The sequence below is a fragment of the Gopherus flavomarginatus genome, chromosome 3, assembly GCF_025201925.1.
Source record: "Gopherus flavomarginatus isolate rGopFla2 chromosome 3, rGopFla2.mat.asm, whole genome shotgun sequence".
Taxonomy (NCBI): Eukaryota; Metazoa; Chordata; order Testudines; family Testudinidae; genus Gopherus; species Gopherus flavomarginatus.
This window is the reverse complement of record NC_066619.1, coordinates 165,863,122-165,884,045: the sequence shown is the minus strand read 5'-3', so window position 1 is coordinate 165,884,045 and position 20,924 is coordinate 165,863,122.

The following is a 20,924-nucleotide window of genomic DNA, read 5'->3' as shown; positions in this document are numbered from 1 at the left end:
CTCTTATGTCCTGTCTGCAAAAGAAATTCAGAGTAACAGTTTATGAATCCAGGTTTCCCTAGAAAATCTACCCCATTCCTGAAAAGGAGTTCCAACTACCAGTATCAAAAAAGTAGAAAGAAAGAAAAAAAAAAAAGCAAGAATTATGAACAGTTCACTTGATAATCACACTCCCCTACTTATATACCATATGATGATATCTGATGTTCTCTACCTCTCATTAAAGGGATGCTCAAAAATATAAGGCCAGAAAACTAACAAAATAAGAGGGTACTTCAGAGAGCAAGATGCTTCTAAATGCCACTTTCTTCCCCATCTGCAAAAAGCACAACTGACTAGCACAGAAGAGGAAAACTTAACTCTGATAAACCATTTGTGATTGGTCACAAAATAGGACACCAACCAAATCAATGTTGCAGCCTTTTTTAAACCCAATATCTGAGTTGTTGCTTCATCTCATCACAGAGATGGGGATTATCAACAACTTTCAGGCATGTTCAGACCTGGGGTTTTAGGTCAGTTCCCTCTGTTGTACAAAGAAACTATATGTTAAATAGGAAAAGCCTTAGTAGTACTGTGCTAACTGGCACTACATCACCCCTGAACACTCTGTAGTCAGCTTTCTTCATAGGATTTTAAAAACGAAAGCAGCACCCTTATATTGGCACCCTTGGGCTGACATCTCTATTAGCCAAATTCTGCACACTAATCCACTTGCAATCCTATTGAAGCTGCATGTGCGTATCTAAGCGAGGAACTGTTGGTTCTGACAATTTTTCATTGTTCAAAAAAAGTAAGTTAAAACATTTCTACTTCAGGTACATCATTCAGTTACAGACTTTTTTCCTTGTCTTCCAAAGCTGAGAGAACCATTGTATTTGTGAATCAGTAGCTATGCTTGCTGTTATCTGATATGTTTATTCCCCCTGAATCTTTGACCTCTGTATTACCTGTGTAATAAAAAGAATGGAGCAGAAAAAATACAAGACTCTACTTTGACTGGCCCAACAGTCGCAGGCATACAGAATTTGTATTAAAGTAGAAAAGCAAGTCCTTTGAGACCCAACTACTGTTAGTTTTTTGGGTTCCGCTACCTCCTTTTTCCTGACTTTTTTGCCATTGATTTACAGCTTACATTCATCTGCTCTTCTGTTAACAAAGCTATATTTTCTACTCTTCTCAGATGCAAGGGAAAATTAGAGGAATTTTATAATTACACTCTCCAGGATGAGAGACACTGGTGAATCTGAGCCACCTGAGCTGTGTTTATGCAGGACAATGATAAATGACCACTTGAAGTGCAAAGATCAAGTGCTGGGACAGCAAGGTCAGATGCTTTACATGACGCCTAATGTGACTATCATTTCTCAGAATCACTAGCCAATGGTAATCTGGCGACATGATGCACCAATCACTAAGGTACCATGTCTGGCATCTAAATTAAGTACAGTAATTCCATCCATGCCAAATGATTAGAGATCTAATTGCCATTGTATAATGAATTCTTGTGTGTGCATTGTATGAGAGTCTAGGAATAAACGTTTATTGAAATGCAATTGTTTATATAAATTCCCTTTTTCTATTGCTAAACAATCTCACAAATTAATAAAAAGGCACCAGATAGTCTTATATTATTTAGAGATAGGTCTGTTTTATAGTTTTTGCTGGGATTTACCTTACTGCATCCTCTAACACTTGGCTCTAATGGGAATAATATTGTCATGATTAAACTCCCATCATATATCATGTGAATTATAAATTTAGATTCTTTACCTTTTTTTTTTTTTTAAAAGTAATTTTTTTAAAGATATGCTCTAGTGCAAAATAGGGAAGCCCTCTGGCCTATATTATACTGGCAATCAGACTAAATGATCACAATAGTCCTCCGCCTTTATAATCTAGGAAAATCTGACTTTGGATCCAGATTTGGATTTCATCCCTACCCCTGCCCCAGTATAAAAATGTGTCTTCAAGATAGTAAAATATATATTCTTGGATATTATCAGCAAAGACTGCATTCTCCTAAAAAGGGGAGGTCTTCCAAATGCCTCTTCATATCATTTTTGATCTTCTCCTGGAGGTCAGATCAAAGAGTACAAATGTAGGCAGATAAAGTCTAATGCAAAGGAGACTGAACTTTCTTTAGATCCTGTGATTGACAGCTAAGGGTTTGCACAGTGACAGTGTCACTTGAGAGACCTAAACTTTTTTCCCAGGTTTTCTGCAGTCTCTGGTGTCATAGGGGGACAACCTCCTGTGGTACTGCCAGGCTCCTCACTGTCAGGGGGCTAAGACCTGGACTAATTCATTGCAGTGCAGTTTAATTAAATGGCACCGGAGTTGTTTCCTTGGTAAAATAAGTGTGGGAAGAGAATGTGTGTCAAAAGAGACATGCCTCTTACTGTGTGTGCTTTATTGTTACACCAAAGCTAATATATTGTGGGAATTCCCATGGAGTCAATGATAAACTGTATTACCAAGCTCCATAAAATAGGCATTCTACTAGCGCGGGTTACTGTAGCCCGCAATTCCATTAATCCTCCTAATTTATTATATTATAGCTGTATGTGAGGTCTTATAAATTTATTATACCCCTTTCATCTTGATAAAAATGCTTGTTTTTCCTCTCAAAATGAACCCCCTTGTTATTTGTTGCATCTCTAAAAAAAATATAACAGCCACTTGTAAGAAAATATAATTACTGGCTGAGAAATGTAAACTGCATTTGACATGTCTTCTGCCCTAAAATTAAAAGCATTTTATTAAACCTTGTTTACCAAGTACACATGCCAGCATATGAAGAAGGACAATTGAATTTTTCATTTACTTTTGGCTTTTGAGTGTTACATTCTGTATAAATAGCTTCAAAAGATTTTTTGTTTGTGTGGTTTGGGGAAAAAGGATTTAAACCTTCAAAAGCAGTATATGTTGGCACCTTTCATTTTATGAAACAGGCCATTTTGTTAAGATGCAACATTACATTGCTATAGGAAATTGATCAGTGCAGCAAATATAAACTTCTCCTTCTTGGGGAGACTCTTAATAGTATGATTGCCAAATATTTTAGTTTAAACTGTAACCATGTGTAATTGTATTAAAAAAATATTAAATTCAAGGTGGAAGTTTAAGTGATAAACTCTGTCCATCTGGAGTTTAAGCACCAATTGCAATTTATTTACAAAGTAGATGGCATGGCCCCCTACAGCCCAAAGAGGAAGACAGAAGGCTCGTCTTAGCCACAGTTTAAAGGAAGGTCTTGCTTCAGGCCAAGTACCAAAGCAAGTAATGTCAAACCTGGTTGGCAGTGGCCTTCTTGGCCCTACATCGTTGAAAAAGGAATACTAACATCCCCACTCTCTTATCTCCTTCCTTGCTGGCTTATATAGCCCAAACATGAGGGAGCAAAGTATCTGCTGGCAAGTGGCTAATTAGCACCCAGTACTGCACACAGGCTAATCCAACCATCCATATTAACAGAGTGCCCAGGAAGCTGCTGACCCTGAGGCAGCTTCCTTCTAGCTACTTGGCCAGCGCAGCAAAAAGCTCCACTAGCTTTGTCAGCCAGCCAATCTCTCATGCTGGACAGGCACATCAAGGTGATCGCTTCACACCGCAGTGAGGCATTGTCTGCCTGCCTACTCCCTCCTTCCCATTAAGACTTTGTAGCAATGCACTTGCAGCTACAGATGCACTCTTGGCAAGATCTTACTAGAACAATTCTGTCCTCTCCCACAACTACTGAAGCATCCCCTTGTTAAGCCTTCCATTTATTCATAGATACAAGGCTGGAGCAAAGGAAGAGTCCCCTCCTTAAACCCCGGCCTGTAAGCCGTACAGAAAGCACCAAATATATCAGACAGTCAAAACCAAAGTGAATACTTCTAAAATTAAATTGTAGAACCAGTTCAATCATGCAGCTTTTCATTGCATCTCTTCCTCTATCCTTCACTTGTGCATTGCCTGTTCAGGCCTTGATCCTGCAGTGGGATCCAGGCAGGCAGGCCTTTCCACACCCTGAGGAGTCCCCTTAGACTGTAAGCCTTTTGGACCTGGGACAAATCCAAAAGGTCACAGACTTTCTTCTTTAAACATTAGAAGTAACCCAATGCTTGTTCATCCTTAAACAAGAAGGCCCAATGATGATGAAAAACAAAAACAAAATAGAGATTCAGGAAAAAAAAAAAAAAGTACTTCTGATCTCTGAACATAGCTGCAGCCCAAGATCTTACATGGCTGTGATTGATCAAGGTATTCAGTATAGTAAAAACTGGCAGCCTCCTCACATGATTCCAAACCCAGTTTAATGTGAACCTATGAACAATGCTGCTTGTGACTACAGTGAAGGGAGATAATCTTGTTCAGAAGTCCTAAATTTACTGAACAAGAGAGCCTCTCTCTTTGGGATTTGATAGCACAAGCCTCCTGAAGGCCAGATCTGGACAAGAGGTAAATTGTAGATTCACTAGCTTTGTTATGAGTTAATTCTTGTTAAAGATTGACAACATGTGCATGAGGGGGATGAAAATGTGGAGATGTGTAGTTTTTGTTTTAAAATACAGCATGGAAAACAAGCATGAAAGGGCCAGGGAAGGTTCTAGGCAGAAGCTGTACAGTGAAGCAAGGAGACAGAAAAGCCTTAGAGATAATGCTATTTTCCTTATTCTAATTTCCTTGTTCAGGGTTAGAAGAAAGTAATCCTGTTTTCTTCGTTTGCTTACCACTGTCACACAATGAGGCGAAACAATTATTACATCTGACTAGAGAATGCTAGATTTGACCAAGAATAATTGATTGTAAATTTAATAATTAAATGAGACAATTTATAGGAATTAGCAATCTGTGAGAATCTTCAGTTAAGATGCTTTACCTGTTTAGTGGGTTTCCCAGAAATTTTTTTTTTGAATATCCTTTCTAAGCATTTGACAGGTACATGGCTGATAATGTTTGCTAAATATGCCTTTGCTGAAATCTCAAGGGAGGAGGATGGAAAGCTTTAAAAGTGCATTAAGATCACAGATATGTGCACTGGAGAACCTTGTGAGCCTGTTTAATTGTTATAAGCAGAATCAGTCCTAACAGCAAAGTATGTAGTATCCTACCTGAAACTTGACCAGTGTCAGTAGAGAAGAAAAGTTGTTACTGCTCAGCACAGTTGCAGTTGTTTATCACCCTGCGGGAATAGACCTTAAGTCTTCAAGTTGCACCACAGAGTGGCTAGAATAGCTTGCTGTAAATCAATATCCTAAAACAATTTGGAATATGACAGTCAAGACAGGATTCCTAGCTTCAGATTCTGATCTCAACTACATCATTGTAAATTCAGAGTCACTCCCCTGAAACTAATGGAGTTACTCTCCGTTTACACTGAAGTAACCGAAATTAGAATCTGACCCAGAGAGTAAAGTTTTTATGTTTTAGGAAAAGCCTTCAGTTGCTGGAGCAAGTAGGGTGCTGGTCTGCAACCCTACATTGGTTTGACATGTTATTTTGTTTAATGATGAATTAGCTCCATCTTTGGCAGAATGGATTCACAGAATGTTGACAGGAGGATTCAGAGTCTGAGTTGTGCTTAAAGCTTTGAGGATGTTTCAGAAGAGGCATTAGTTACATTACCACCTGCTACCTACCCATAGGGAGCTTCCTGAAAAAACTTGGCCTTCAACAGATACTAGACATTAGATGTTCTTTACATTGTTGCTTCAAAGAGAACCTGAATGCAGGTTAAATTGAAGAAGAGCAACTTTATTAAAAACTCTGCACACTGCTCTATGTGGCCAAGTTGTTCCACCCTAAATGCCCGCATTCCCACTTTCCACTGGTGTTTTGTCAACAACAGTCCCTCCAGGGAACATGGGCCCTCTGACTACAGTCCCACTGATTGTTATACATCTTCCCTATTTTAGGAACATTTAAACAAACATTAAAAACATATTTGACACGCAGACCCCACTCAGTGTTCCTTCAGCTAGAGGTTGCTAATACATAATTGAATTGGAGTCTTGTCTTTAGCACGGACTTAGCTAATTACATTGTCTTTGAGATAGTTTGGCCTCCTCCATGGGCAATCACACACCAGGAGCAACCTATCTGCCTCTCCCTGTGTCCAAGTCTAGAAAACTCTCTGTAAAGTCGTCTCCCTCCCTATGGGAGGGGCCTCCAAATGGTTCTTGGTCTCGCCACTCTGTGATGATCCCTGTAAGCTCTCTTTGGATGTTCAGTATCAGTCTGGATCTCTAAAAAGCAACGAAGTCCTGTGGCACCTTATAGACTAACAGACGTATTGGAGCATAAGCTTTCATGGGTGAATACCCACTTTGTCAGACGCATGTGGTGGAAATTTCCAGAGGCAGGTATAAATATGCAGGCAAGAATCAGTCTAGAGATAACTAGGTTTGTTCAATCAGTGAGAATGAGGACCTCTTCTAGCAGTTGAGGTGTGAACACTAAGGGAGGAGAAACTGCTTTTCTAGTTGGCTAGCCATTCAGTCTTTGTTTAATCCTGAGCTGATGGTGTCAAATTTGAAAATGAACTGAAGTTCAGCAGTCTCTCTTTGGAGTCTGGTCCTGAAGTTTTTTTTGCTGCAGGATGGCTACCTTTAAATCTGCTAGTGCGTGTCCAGAGAGGTTGAAGTGTTCTCCTACAGGTTTTTTTTATATTGCCAATCCTAATATCGGACATGTGTCCATTTATCCTGTTAGGGAGGGACTGTCCAGTTTGGCCAATGTACATATCCAAGGCGCATTGCTGACATATGATGGCGTATGTTACATTGGTGGATGTGCAGGTGAACAAACCAGTGATGTTGTGGCTGATCTAGCAGGATCCTGTGGTGTCATCACTGGTGTAAAATGTGGGCAGAGTTGGCATCAAGGTTTGTTGCATGGATTGGTTCCTGCATGAGAGTTACTATGGTGCGGTGTGTGATTGCTAGTGAGAATGTGCTTAAGGTTGGTGGGTTGTCTGCGAGTGAGGACTAGCCTGCCTCCCAAGGTCTGTGAAAGTGAGGGATCATTGTCCAGGATGGGTTGTAGATCACTGAGACGTTGGAGAGGTTTTAGTTGAGGACTGTAGGTGATTGGCAGTGGAATTCTGTTGGTTTCTTTCTTGGGCTTGTCTTGCAGCAGGAGGCTTCTGGGTACAAGTCTGGCTCTGTTCATTTGTTTCCTTATTTCATCCTGTGGGGATCGTAGTTTTGAGAATGCTTGGTGAAGATCTTGTAGGTGTTGGTCTCTGTCTGAGAGGTTGGAGCTAATCTGGTTATAGCTCAGCGCTTGGCTGTAGACAATGGATTGTGCGGTGGGAGGGAAGCTGGAGACATGAAAGTAGGCATAGTGGTTGGTAGGTTTTCGGTATAGGGTGGTGTTAATGTGACCATCACTTATTTGTACTGTGGTGTCTAGGAAGTGGACCTCCTGTGTAGATTGGTCCAGGCTTGAGGTTGATGGTGGAGTGGAAGCTGGATGCTGTATCTCCTGTTCCTTCAGATCACTTGTTCCTCTTGCAAAGTCACTGCCTATCACCTGGATACCACTGCACTCCTCACAGCAACTTTAGTCTTCTCGGGGTGTCACTCCAATAGATTCTCACAGGAGTGCCCATCTCCAGGGCCAGTAGATCCTTGGCTGATCGGTCATACTCGAGTGCTTGTTGTCTCCAATTGTTGGCCTTACCATTACTCTGTGGTGTGCTGGGGAGGAGATGTAATAGTCAAACTCCTATCTGCATACAAATGTCTCTCATTCTTACAAGGCCAGTTGCGGTTCAATGCCAGCAAATATGGTGTTTGGAATGCCAGATCTCGCAAAGTGGGCCTTCAGTTTGCAAATCGCCGACTTACTTCTTGTATCATGCAGGGCATCAGCCTCCCAAAAATGCTAATAGTAGTCCCCTGTAATCAAGTACTGCTTTTCCTGGAAGGAAAATTAGTCAGCTCCCACCTTTTCCTAGGATGCAGTGGACAGCTTATGTCATAGCAGTCTTTCTGCTGGCAGTTATCACACAACCAGCCAGTATTTCACCATTCTAGCAAGGAGTGAAGTTATGTATTTGTTCCTAGCCAAGAAGCACACTTTTGAGCCAGTCTCAGACAGTTGACAATGCTCAGGTGTGAGGCATGTATTTTTTGCTTGATATCCTTAAGTAATGAGATGGGGACAACAGCTCTGTCCTTAAAAAATGATTCCATCCTGCACACTCAGCTCATCTTGAATTTGAAAATAGGATTCTGGTCCTATCAATACTTGGCTTTTTGCATGTGGCAACCCTGCTAGCATCACTCTGTTGACTGCCTGTATTTGGGAGTTGTCCTCTGTAGCCTTGCTGATGAAACAGATTGAATCTATTAAGATACTGCACTATGGTCTTATCCCCCTCCCCCATATTGCTGATTCCAGACATCTCTGACCGACTCAGGCATCCACCACTAATCATCCTGAAGAATCTGATCTCCACCTAGTAGCACTGGAGACACATCAACATGTGTTACAATCTCTTTGGAACACCGAGAAGGGGGTTTGCCATGACTGTGTCTAGAGGTTCGTGGTTTGAATGTACCATTACTGGGTGGCCATAATCTGTCCATTCCAAATACCAAAGCCAGAAGCATTTTTCCCTGTTTGGGTGTACGCTTATTCAGAGGTCTGCTGGCATAAGGAAACTGCTGCTCCTGCAAAACAGCAGCACCCAATCCCTTTTCCAGCATCACATTGAAATGTCAGTGATTCTCCTATCTGGGCAGGGCCATTCATTATCACCCATTTCAGTGTGTCAAATGCTTATTGTTGGGGACTTGCCCAAGCCCTCTCAACATCCTGTTTTGTGAGCTAATATACAAGTTCTGCTACTGCAGCCAGGTGCAGACAGAACTTGGACAGAAAATTTGTCATTGCTATGAAGTGCTGCACGCCTTTCACATCCACTGCAGCTGGCGTCTCTCTGACTGACTTGATCTTGTTGTGTTCTGCTTTTAGTCCCTCTGCTATGAGCACATGTCCAACGTAGGTCACCTTATACTGTCTGAGTCACATTTTTCTCTGGGTTGAATTTTATGTTCTTGTCTGTGCATCACTATAGAAAAGTGTGTCACTTTCCATCATGTTCTCGTTCAGCTTCTGTATCATTGCTCCCTTCAGCTACAGTGAGGATATCACCTGCAATTATTTTCACCCCAGACAGTCCTTCCAATGCTTGGGTGAGTCTCCTCTGGATCACCTCTGGTGCTGGGCTTATGCCCATTGGCATGCGCAGCTATCTGTAGTGACAAAATAGTGTTGCAAAGGTTGTCAGCATATTGAACTCTTTATCCTGGCTTAGGTGGAACCACCAGTTGCTATATCAGAACAAAGATTCTGGCTTTGAAAGATGTCATCAATTGTGAACAGTGGCATCTCTTCAATGACCAGTTCAGACACTGTGTCTATACAAACATAGAATTTGCCCGATAGTGTCTTTTACCACCACCATCACGCTGCATACTCTGCCTGTACTGGCCTCAAGAGGTGCTATGGTATCCCTGCTTTGCAGACTTTCAAGGTCCTTGGCGTACTGGATTATGTCGTGCCACTGGAATCTTCCCTTGGAATAAGCACACAGGTTCCATTGTGGGGACTACTTCCAGTAGCAGGTTTTCTTCAGAAGGACCATTGTCTTTGAAAGCATTCCCACAGGCTTTCAAAACTGTGTCCATTGTCCATGCAACTCCCCCTATTTCTTCTTGCACTGGAGTTATAAAAATCAGACACTGCACTCTGATCAGATCCCTGGCTTATATGGCTGTATTCCCCCAAGAGGGATCTGTGGTGCTTACCCTCCACCACCACACACTTCTGTTGATACCTTGTGTTATTCTTCACATTTGTTACTATGAGGTCACATATTGCTGTGGGCTACATTATGTTCTCCTCATTACATTGTGCCTGCTCTTTATAATGGGTGTGCAAAAGCCTAGTTCACGCAGAGGAATTGCATTGCAGGACGCCCAGGGCATTTCCCTATTAACATTGTTGCATGCATGGAAGATGGTATTGTCCCTTGTTGCTTTCCTGTCTTGACAGCCTAAACCTGATATGTTCTCAGACTCAACGACGTCTGATGTGCTCCTTCTTGTACAAGTCTGATCCAATCTTTCTAAAATTCTTCTTATGCCCTTCCACACAGTGCTAAAATGGTTCAACTTTCCACATTCTTTGCATGTTGTCCTAGTGCAGGGCACTTCTTTACCTGCTCATGCTGACTGCCACAGTACATGGATGTCACTATGAGTGGAGCCCTGGCCACCTTCTCTCCCTTGGTGTTGTCTTACTGCAGATACTACTGTAGGATGACCAGACAGCAAGTGTGAAAAAATCAGGACGGGGAGTGGGGGGTAATAGGAGCCTATATAAGAAAAAGACCCAAAAATCGGGACTATCCTTATAAAATTGGGACATCTGGTCACCCTATACTACTGGGCATGTTGTGCCTCTCCGGGCTTCCATCCTCTCGAGACTTCTGCTGCACTCCAAGTTTAAGTATCAGTGTAATGGGCGATCATCTTCCTGGAACAGCAACTTCGGTGGGTGATGATCCCAAGTGTTGCAGCCTATTCTGTCCCAAATCAGGGACACTTTCAAGTCCCCAAAACTGCATGTAGCAGCGAGTGTGCAATATTAAGTACACAAATACTCCCCAAAAGCCCAACTGGATTGGGCCCCAAATGCCCTGAGTTGCATACATTTCTATGTATGACTATTATACTCTGTAAAACAGTTCTTAGACTGTTGAGCACAGTGATTGTATCTAATATCCAACAAGGGTTCAATACAACAATCAGACAAGTGGGAAACTGCAAATGGCATACAATCTGAAAATTCAGAGCATCCTTTTGTTCTCCATCTCAAAGACTCCAATCCTCCTTAAGGCTTTCATGGAGCAGGGTACTTGGGACCAAATCACATATACAGGCATCAGCACTTGACTCCAGATTATGACTGAGCCTTTGTCTTCATCATATCCCTAGCACATGCCTAGCTCATCAAGTTATTTCTCTCTCTCAGCTCTCCTCAGCCAGATGTCAAGTGCCAGGAAACACATTTGGCCATTGAGATCAACTAATACATTAGCTTTCTTTAATACATATGTCGTCTCTGCCATCCCTATGCTTTTTCACTCTGGGACTGAGAGGTCGGTTATACCTACTTTTGCATCCCTAGAGGACTATAGAGTTAGTGCATTTCGGGACACTAGTTCCAATATCTCACTTCTTAGTGCAACACAGACTACTGGAAACAGGATTGTCATGTTACAAAACAAGCCTCCATCTTCCCCATGCAGTGTTATTTTCCTTCTATCAAAAGTGGTTGTTCGCTTTCCAAGTGAAAAAAATTACTGCTTCCGATTGTGACAGCTCTACTGCACAACATGGGCCTTTGCCAAATTAGTTTGTAGAATTCTACAATGAATGACAAAGGAGAGGAGAGTATGGAGCTGGAGAGAGTATGGAGCCAGCAATTCTCTGGGAGGAAGAGTATGCGCTAATATGCAAATGAAGCCTGGGAAAGCACTGGGACAGATAATGACCAGCAGAATTGTTCAAAGTTATTAATAGCAACAGTACTGAAAATTTGCTACAGTGTAGGCATGACTAGAAATGGCTGGATGAGCAGATGAAGGAAATCTTACTGCCCTTACCAAAGAAAGGAATCATGACAGACTAACAACAATCTCATCATCTCCCTGATATCGCACACAAAGATCTGCTCTAGATTATCCAAACAATAGAAGCACCACTTATTTCAGAGAGATTAAGCACAAATGAGCAGATTGCTAGCACCAATCACATCATTGAAAATGAAATTAAAATGACCCATTAATTATATGTTTCACCGATAGCTCAAAAGCATTTTTTACAATTTAATATGACCATCTTTGGAGGACATGGGGATTCCAGAGCATCTCACTGAGTTCATCATAAGTCTCTACTGTCAACAATAGACCACAGTGCTAACAGCAGCAGGTGACAGCAAGTGGTTTTCCCACTAGGCAGGGTGGAAACAAAGATGTATTCCATCTCCAAGCCTTCTCAACATGTACACAAAATTGATTATGAGACAAGCCCTGGAAGGTTTGGACAAAGCGGAAGGAGCTGATTTCCACAGGTGGATCCTTCTGAACCAACCTCAGATATGCTGATGACTCTTTGCCACAACCACAAATGCAGTGCAACAAATGTTGGAGTCTGTAAAAAATATTAGTGAGGACTGTCCCTGAATCTGGTGAAAACAAAATGCATGCACATTGACATGATGAACAAAAATGGCACAAATGGACATCACAACTAAAAGTGAAGTTGTAAAGACAGTAGATGAATTCAAATTACCTGAGATCATACATCTCCTGCCAAGGAGATTCTTCCACACAAATTGGAAGAAGACTAGAAAAGGATCACTCAGCCATGGCCTCTCTTACAAAAGTTTGGAAAAACCTACATCTCGAAAATATATGAAGGTTTGAGTGGTGAAAAACTTAGTTTTTTCCCATATTGACTTATGGATGTGGCTTGTGAGAAACTAATGCTGCTAAGAAAATTAAAACCTTTGAGATGTGTTGGGAAAGACTCTTGAGTATCTCCTGGATGGAAAAGACGGTGAATGCTTATTTTAGAAATATTATTGAAAAGAAGCAGACATTGCTGTCACAAATCGACAGGTGCAAACTTACATTGTTTAGTGACATCAGAGAAGGAAAACCTCTAGAAAGTTATCATAGAAGGAATGGAGGTGGGTTATCATAATTGGGGATGACCACAAATGAGATGAATAGGTGGTGTGCAGCAGCTCATGGGGACATCAGCTTTTGAGTGTTTGAGGCTAGCAATGGAATGAGAAGACTTCCAAAAATTCTGCTATGTCATCACCAATATTCACAGGAGAAAAAAAGAATTGTATTCACGTACTCTGCAATGTCAGTCCAGGAGTGCTAGGGGCCTACAGATGGTCCCCTGCCCCAAAGAGCCTATCGTTTACAGCACATCTCCTGAACACTCCCTGGGATAATATACAGCCATCACAACTTACCCAAGAGACCGTTTCAGATCATGGATTACAGCTGGAGTTCCTTTACTGTTGAGCATTAGTCTGTGGTTATCATCATGACAGCACTGTCTGAGCTTCCCATTTCACTTCTAGGGTTGGCTTTTAGTTCATCAGATTTAGCAGCCAAATACATCAACCAGAGCAGAAATCTTTAGTCAAATGTCAGTGAACTTGTTCAACTCCACATTTAAAAATGGCAACTCTTCTCCGATACAACAGAAAGTGCATCTCGCTTCTCCAGCTATAAAAAGAGTGCCTCAAAACAGGTGGATTACCTGTTATGCAGTAACTATTTAATAGAACCACAGTCCATGGTCATCTCTTGCAGTATTAGTTTGAAGAGTGTTTTTGGACAGTGAATATAAGACAGTCAATTCAATTACAATAAACAGATTCACAACATTTTTTCCCCCACATGGAGGATGTATTAAACTACATGTATGCTGTTTGCTTATTTATAGCTGTAGAACTCAGTCATGGACACTGGAAAGTTGAGATGTATCTATGAGATGGTGGATGACATGCTTTTGAACAACTGGGGGATGTTTGTTGTTCTAGCATGATGCCGAAAGGGTTGATGCCAATATTTTATCATGGAACTGGTCCTGTGTGGTTTGCGCTGGTCTACTGTTTTAGGATACTTGTGTAATATGCTCTGATCTAGCTTCCATCACCATCTAGAGAGACACCAGAAGAGATCTTTACATGTGTCAAACACACCCAAACAAACAAAAAACAACAACCACCACCACCACCCACCAAAACACATCTTTAGCCCAAGCTATTGAAGTGCTCCTTCGTTCAGAAAATGCTGCGCTTTTCAGGGCTTTTTACATCAAAGGAGAGAACAAACCAGTCCAGAACAAAGTACCAATAAAATAAAAGTTGTGATTTTCACCAACAGCTGCAGCAGGTAGATTATTAAGCCACTGGATACACTTACAAATGTGTATATAGTGAGACAGACTGTTAAGGGCTTAATCCAACTACAGCTGAGTGCCTTCATCTTCCATTTAAATCAATAAGCATTGAGGAGGATCAGGACTTGCGATTCCAGTGAGGGCCTATTTTTTTTAAAGATAGGACTATGGACATGAGTAATAGGATCAGGAGGCTATTAAAGCCTTGTCGTCCATAGGAAAAAAGGTGTGTTCTTAACTTGAGTTAACTAACGTGAAGTAAAATACTAGCGAAGATAAGGTACTCTGTAGTTTTCATGTGAGTTAGCAGGGTCAGATAAACCCTAGGTTCCCCATAGTTTTTAACTCAACCTGCTAACTTATGTTGAACTGCCTTGTCTTCACTAGGCTTTTATCTCATGTTCGTTAACTTGTCCTCATAATGCAACTTTTTTCCTACAGAAGATGCACCTTCAGAGAGGCATGTTAAAACATGCATTTTATAGGTACTTATTGCCATAGTATCTGGGCATTGTGGTATACAGGACCCAGCACTGTTTGACCTTTTGATATGGCAGCTCCCTGTGGGAAAAGCTAACAGGGTTATTACTGAAAAAAAGATGCAAAAAAGATATTCATACATTAAATTAAGAAGTAGTTGTACCTTTAGTATTCTATAGGAAGAACAATTATAAACTGGGATCAGTTTATGAGGATTAAAGGAGAATTTTCATTAACTCTAATATGTGGTAGTTTTCACTGATCTACAGCTGATATGTTAGATTTTATTGATATTTATTTGAATTTACAAAAACAAGCATCCATTCCATGCTCTGGACACCTTTGTGTAATTTAATTTTCTCTTTGCACAATGGACTGTTATAAAGAGATGGCTCATCACATTCCAGCAAACAAAGGCTCTAGCAGACATAACACACTGCAGATGTTAATAAACCCCTCCAGCCCTCAGCTCACCTCCTCCACAAACATCTGGGAGAAAGTATGGACTTTGCAGCATGCCCAGAAAGTTCTCTGGGCACTGGCAGAGGAATTCATTTTTAAATTTGAGGAGGCTGCATGAAAAAACAGCCTGCCAGCCGCCCTCTCCGTTTGCAAATCAAGGGACCAAGGGAAATCAAGTCAGTTACTCTGCTGGTCAACTGTGACAGTGAAACGTGTGAAGAAAGCCGTTAACATAGGACAGTTCCTCTAGTCACAAACAGTGGTAACATGAAGCGAGCTGTACGTGAAGATTCCCTTTTGCTTGGAATACTAGAACTATCGTATTGGGTTGGTTTGTTTGGGCCTGAAAATTTAGCTGAGAAAAATCAAAGGATGTGATCTGGTGCTGAGGTGGAGGTGCAGGGGGAGTCAAATAAGGTGAACCATTCTGATAAAGTTTAGTTAAGAGAGTTCTAGGTCACATATACGTGTTCAACCAAGATAAGGTAGTTCCATTTTTACTGCCGATCGTTCTGAACCAACAGCTGCAGTGACTCCTGAATTTAAATGCCCGCTGATGACAGTAATTTGAAGAGGTTGTTCAGTTTAAAAACCAACTGAAAATAAAGTTACTACTCTCCTTGTGTGGAGAAAAAAAGTTCAGGAGAAAGAAATAGGATCAATAGAGCTGTACCGTCAGGCAAGTTAAAAACAAAAATCTAATAGATCTAATACAGCTACATTACAGAATTAGGCCTTGTGCTTCCTGCTGTGGGGAAAACTCTAGAATTTTCCTTTCTTTTGAGACAAATTCTTCCGTAAGTACTACTTGGTGGATTTTCTGTTTAGATGCAAACTCTTCTATGTTATGTTATAAATAAGTGCTTAACGTAATACTTGGTAATGGACAAATACAGAGGAAGAGAAGGGCCCTGCCCCAAGGAATTTAATCTTTACATATATATTCATGTTTTAATTAATGTTTCAGTCTTTTATATCATGCAATGTGCCCTAAGGTTATGGCAAGAGACTAGGGTTAGGACATGTGAGTTCTTTTCGCAGCTCTGTTACAGATTTGCTGTGTGATCTTGGACAAAGTCATTTAGCTTCTCTGATTCAATTTACTCATCTGTAAAATGGATTTAATATCAAAGGAGTGCTATCAGACTTAATATTTGAGAATGTGATAGGATCCTCAGAACAAGAGTTGCTGCATGTATTTGTATTTGGTACTTTGCTTTCTTTATATACATTTTTTGGAGGAGAAAAAAGAATAATTTATTCTGTTCTTCAGCTGGGTATATGTATATTCTTGAAATACTGTCAGGATCAGTTAGCTGCGTACAGATCCCAAAGTCAGACATTTCCCATTCCAACCTTTCAGAAGTGGTGTGCCGAGTCTTCATTTATTCACTCTAATTTAAGGTCTCAGGTACCAGTAATACATTTTAATGTTTTTAGAAGGTCTCTTCCTATAAGTCTATAATATATAACTCAACTATTGTTGTATGTAAAGTAAATAAAGGTTTCAGAATGTTTAAAAAGCTTCATTTAAAAATTAAATTAAAATGCAGAGCCTCCCGAACCGGTGGCCAGGACCCAGGCAGCGTGAGTGCCACTGAAAATCAGCTCATGTGCCGCCTTCGGCACGCGTGCCATAGGTTGCCTATCTCTGCTCTAGTAGATGCCAATATTCCTCAGCTGGTAGCAAACAAAACAATTTAACTTGGATTCTTCCTTGAAAGATCAGTTACTTCATCCCCATAGGAAATGGGAAAAAAATGCTCTTAATTATAATCACTTCTATAAGCAGGTGTCCAAACAAAAGCATCTTGTTATCCAGTGCCCTAAATAAAAAAAGAACCACCCTCTCTCTTTTTACACCCCTTTCCCTCATTCACTCAACACTGCTTATTCACCATCCACCTCCTGACTGAGGCAGGAGTCCTGTGGAAAAGAAAAGCATGCGATCATATAAATAAAGATAGTCATAATATATATGCACAAAGGCGCCAAATTATGGTTGCACAGGCAACCATAATTCTGGCATCCCATAATTTTTGTGCTCTTGACTTTTCAGCCTTACATTCCTTTTCACAACATTTTTTGTATGGTCATATGTGTCTTTAGAAAGTGAGCAAAACAAACCACTAGAAGTTATATTGCAGACAGTCCTGCCTCTAACTTGCATATTATTCACAACAAACATTTCACAGTAAACTCCGCAATCCACATGGAAAGACTTTCCACTAGTTTGTTTTTTGCTTTACAAGGATACAGACTATTTTCCTGCAACTAACATGCTCACAATCTCTTCTGCAATAAATAAATCCCAAAGAAGCCAAGATGCACGAGACACAAAATTTATTTTCACATCTCCACCCTGCCGCCAGGCCTGGTATAAGCCTTGTGTGTACACTGAAGAAGTCCTTCCAGGGGGTGGTGACAGCTCTCAGAAGAAAACAGTGTATGAAAAGGGTACATGACAGGGGGTTCTGTCTGACATGGACCTTAGCAGCATGGGATAGGTTGAGGGAACGGTTGAGGGAGTGAGCACAGCCTAGCAGGGGGACAGGGACAATCAACATTAATTCTCGCCAACAGCCATAGCCTTCTATCAACAACTCAAATCCAAAAAGGTTTGTTTTTAAATCATAAGAAAAGGTTATGGGTAACAAAGCAGGCAATCACATAGCAGGTTAGTAAACAACGTGCACTATAAGAAAACAGAACTTAAAAACTAACGAAGTGTGACCTTCATTTTAGATCAAAACCAAGGTTGTTTATTTGCTTATAGAGATCAATATTTTTGGGTAACAGGATAACCTTGTTTCCAGAGGCTGGGTTTGTACATTGCTGGTTTGTTTACAACTTCTTGTTGTTGTTGAGGCTATTAAGAATTTGCAGTAGCACACGGCAGCGGTATACTCCAAAACAGATACTTCTAGGCCAGCCAGATACTGTTTATGTGGAAATGACCAACTCTCCCTTTTTTAGAAGGACAGAGACAGGCTAAGAATTCCTGTGGGAAATTTTCCAGGATGCATATTTCAGCTGTGAAATCTCTCTAAAAATGATTTTATTTTAAATCATAAGCAGTGCTTAATGGATAACGAATAGTTTTACAACAGCATTTAGTATTTGGGTTAAATTCTGCAATAATTATTTACTTGAAAAAATGAGGGTGATAGCTGCTATGTTTTGAGTGTAAAAGGTATTTCCTTGCTTAAGTAATGTTCTTCAGATTAAACCAGGAAAGGATAACACACACTCTTAGGGAACATCTTAAAAAAGAAACAAAGCAAAACCCTAACCCTGGGCATGAGTAGTATTTTAAAGACCAGTAACTTCACTGACAAGAGCATGCCCAATCCTTCCATTCAAAGGAGTATTACTGATTCATTAGAAGGGAATCTGTATATCCTGGACAATTCTTAAATTCCCAGAACCCTGCCCCCCACAAACAAAGCAAGCCGACAGAGCAGAGATAGCACAGTGATGTGCACTCACTTATGTGTGACACAGATAAACTTACAGACCAAAGAACAGCTGATATTATGGGTCCAGTGTTGGGTCTAGCATGTTCTTTTAAAACTTCATTGGAGAAATATGTAGCATTCTCAGACACAAACTACATTATGGCGAGGTTAAAAGTTGACAGCACATATCAGTAATTTAGAGCAAAAAGACATTCCAGTGATGCTCTAAGGTATGGAAATGCAGAGTTAATGCAACCAGCCACCTTTAACTCCACCCAGGATACCATGAAATAAACCACACTATTATGGCATTTTAGTGTTTATGATCCCAAAACGATTTAAGCGGATTTTTAAATTAGATTTCTTTCGTCCTTCAACCACGAGGTCAAAGGATATAGTTAATGTTGTAAGGGTATATAGGACATCAAAAAGAACAGCCCGATTTCAAAAGACAGAACTTCTGTTGGTGGAAGAGAAACAAACTTTCCAACTGCACAGAGCTCTTCTTTTGTCTGGAAAAAGTAATCAGCATCACAGCAAAATACAAGATGGTACAGATGCTTAGGCATAAGGAGTTAACACTGCAGGAGACCAGTTAAAGTGAAGTGGGCAAACACCTCTGCAGTCATAGGACAGTTAGGAGGTTACAAATTGTTGTTGAGCCGTAAAACCAGCGTCACCGTTGAACCCATGATTTCCATTATGCCTACTTCAGTTCTCCTGCAGTTTCAGTTGGATCCAAAATAATTACTTGCCTGTTCTAATTGTTGTGTATTATTATGTGATAAGTAACTGCAGTGTTCCACTCCAGAGAGAGCTGCATAACAGTGCGGTGAGAGATGATCTTTTAAGCATAGTTTGTAAATCACTTTGTGAAGTTCTTCCAGATCCTTTGAGATGTAAGGTGGAATATAAATATTAAGTATCAGAGGGGTGGCCATGTTAGTCTGGATCTGTAAAAGCAACAAAGAGTCCTGTGGCACCTTATAGACTAACAGGCATATTGGAGCATGAGCTTTCGTGGGTGAATACCCACTTCGTCGGATGCAACCACAGGACTCTTTGCTGCTTATAATTAGGTCGTCATTGGATAAGTATTGCCCTCCCCTCATAGTAACCAGTATGTTCTGAGTGTAAAGTATATTAGGTAAGGCTTTCATTGTACTTTCCATCTTTCACTCTTCTTAATTCCCAGACCAGCTCTTCAAACTATCAAAAATTTGTGGGACAAATTAGGAGTTTAAACAGAGCACAATTTGACCCTCTATGTTTAAAATTATTTTGAGGGAAGGAAGTAGAAGAGAAATCCACTCAAAATAAGTCAGCTGGACTCCAATCACACTGAGAACGGGCTTGAACACAATGTGCACAACAGCTCTCCCAGCTGACCATGGTATAAGGAAGTAAATGTTAAGACTTGAAATGGGAAACTGAAAGAGATTACTCTCCTTTTATTGAGCTTTTCTTTCTTGTCAAACCACTAGGCTATGTGTTGTATTCCTTGTGGGTCACTGATAGCCTATCACAAAGCCCCTTCTGTTTGGATACCATCCCTGAAAAGTCCACTAGCCAGCAGAGCATAAACACTAAAGGTGGAGCGACCATCCAAAAAGCTCTCACGTAATAGCAGCTGCTGTCACAGCAAGACAATCGAGCAGATTTCATGTTGGTATATTTTTCTCATCATACGCATGACAGAAAGTCTAACGGGTCTTGTTAGATCCTTAGTAGCTTTTAAGGTCCTATAAAATAGTCCAGTATCAGTTCAATCTGTGTTCCCAAGATGTCTACCTGAATGTCAGAGAGCATTGGCAACAGCTATGTTTTTATGTCCTCAATCAGCATGGAATAGATAAGACAATTAGTTGAGAAATTAGAGAGGGAAACTATTAGCATCACATCAGTAAAAATGAAAACTCTGATCTCTTCTGATGGGTAACACCTTCTTAATAATGCCTTTTAAATTATTTTTGCTGTGTATATTTTAGACGGGAAGTCACTTACTGCCAACTGTACACACTAGTAAAGGATTCATTTAGTGTTCAGTCATGTTTATTATGCCTTATAAAAATGCAATGCTTTGACATTGTATTTCATTAACAGTAGAAATATGTAATTGCACGGGGAGTTATATGTGTCTGTTTCTGAGTGAAATAAGGTAGAAATATACCTCAAAACTAGTGGTGATAGATCCTGTAGATATTGAGATTTAGATAAGCAATATTTTAATTAATATTTTATGGCTCACCGTTGAAGCTACACTTCCATCCCCTGTTAAACCTCATGTACCCTCTGAAATGCTCTATCTCCCCCCAATACTAGCTCCTTTTGTAGAGGATACCAAAAATCCTGCTACTCCCCTCTAGCATTGAGTCTTCTGTAAGGAAATACTAGGAGTCTTCTCCTCCTCCCTGGCCTTTGGTGTCTTCAGTGGGCCAGCCAGGTGTCCTACAGTACCCAAGTCAGACAATATTTTGGGTGCAAAAGGCAGATCCCACTCAGCAACTCTAGTGCAACACAACCAACAAACTCC